Source organism: Chiloscyllium plagiosum, unplaced genomic scaffold (genome assembly GCF_004010195.1).
Source record: "Chiloscyllium plagiosum isolate BGI_BamShark_2017 unplaced genomic scaffold, ASM401019v2 scaf_65842, whole genome shotgun sequence".
In the NCBI taxonomy this organism is placed as follows: Eukaryota; Metazoa; Chordata; class Chondrichthyes; order Orectolobiformes; family Hemiscylliidae; genus Chiloscyllium; species Chiloscyllium plagiosum.
In genome coordinates, this window is record NW_025194341.1 from 2261 (window position 1) to 4087 (window position 1827).

Sequence of the window (1827 nt, forward strand, 5' to 3'; positions counted from 1 at the left end):
GTCACTATTTGGGCACTGAGTGCTGTTGGTATTTGCAGTGACAATCAGAGTTTATCGTTGGACGATGGTCTTGGTTCAGTTGTTAATGTTACGTTTTAGAATCACTTTCTTCATCAGACATTTCTGACGCTGCCGGCTGGGAGTGGTGGCAGAGTGACAGCCCAGGAGAGGGACTGACAATATCACCATGATCTGGGAATGGGAATGGGAATGTGGAAGGTAAGGAAAGCAAACATAATTCCACATCAGTCTGGTCTGGGGGGTCGGGGAGAGGAAATTCCCATCGACACTCTCAGCCACACAGTGCAGGAAAACCGGGCAACCAGAAAATCAATTCCAATGGAAGACTATTCCCAGGGGAGCAGTCAATGCGGGAGTGAATACTGGTGGGCAATGGGTGGGAGTGACTGGGGAGAGGCAGAGTGAGTGACGAGAGAGTGAGTAAAGAAATGTGTGTGTGAGACACCGAGTGACCATGGGAGTGAGTAAGCAAGTGATAGGGGAGTAACTGACAGGGGAATGAGTGAGTGAGTGAGGGAGGGAGGGAGTGGCTGGGTAAACAAGGCTGGAGTGACAAGGGAATGCAAGTATCTGGTTAACCAGCTGTAGACCATGTGTGAGGTCATCATCTCACTGTTAATCCCATTGACCATCCAATCAACGAATGAATTAATGTGTTGATTCACTAACAGTAAACAAAGACATCATGAGCTAGGTAGGGTTAGTGGTTAGAACTAGTTTGGATGGTTATTAGATTAGATAACCTACAGTGTGGAAACAGACCCTTAGGCCCTGCAAGTCCACACTGACCCTCCGAACAGTAATCCACCTAGACCCATTCCCCTACTCCCTACTAATGCACCTAACACTATGGGTAATTTAGCATGGCTAATTCACCCTGACCTGCACATCTTTGGACTGTGGGAGGAAACTGGAGCACCCGGAGGAAACCCACGCAGACACGGGGAGAATGTACAAACCCCACACAGACAGTCGCCCGAAGGTGGAATTGAACCCAGGTCTCTGGTGCTGTGAGGCAGCAGTGCGAACCAAAGAGCCACCATGCCACCCAAAAAGAAAATATGGAACGCTTCACGAATTTGCGTGTCATCCTTGTGCAGGGGGATGGTAATCTTCACTGTATCGTTCCAACTTTAGTATCTGTGGGGGGGCGGGGTTAGAGTTAGTTTGAATGATTAGCGAGGTATAGTTGGTGGTTCCAGCTAGATTGGATGGTTATCTAGATAGGTTTAGTGGTTAGAGCTAGTTTGAGTGATTGTGTAGAGTTAGTGGTTAGAGCGACTTTGAGTGCTTGAGCTAGGTTGAGTTTGTGGTTAAAGCTAGTTTGAATGGTAAAGTAGAGTTTATGCTAACTTGGGTTTGGAAACGGACAGGAAACTTCCAGGAGAGCTGAGGCAGTGTGATGTAGCAGCAGTTGGGCCTGAACTCTGTGGAAGGTGTCTGACTGGACCACAAGCACAGGGCTGGCATTTCCAGTGAGCTAACAGCAACAGGAAAGACGGGCAGGAGGATGGAAGCAGCTGGAAGGATGCTCACCTGCTGGTGCGACCACATGGACAGGCGAGTGTGTCTGGTTGTAATGAAGGGCAGCTGTTTCTGCAGAGACAACAACTCTCTCCGTGACTGCCTCAGGAGGTGTTCAATGTCAGCTGCTGGCTGAGTGACCGTCCGTGTCTGTGGAAAAGGATACAGGGTCACTGAGTGAGAGTGGACACCCCTGATATACTCCAACACACTGATATACTCCAACACACTGATATACCCCAACACGCAGATATACTCCAACACACTGATATACTCCAAGAC

General features: G+C 48.8%; 1 pseudogene; it reads right to left on the reverse strand.

The window, feature by feature from the left end:
- Positions 1–1076: 1076 nt before the first annotated feature.
- On the reverse strand, positions 1077–1173 carry LOC122545788 (annotated as a pseudogene).
- Positions 1174–1827: the final 654 nt, after the last annotated feature.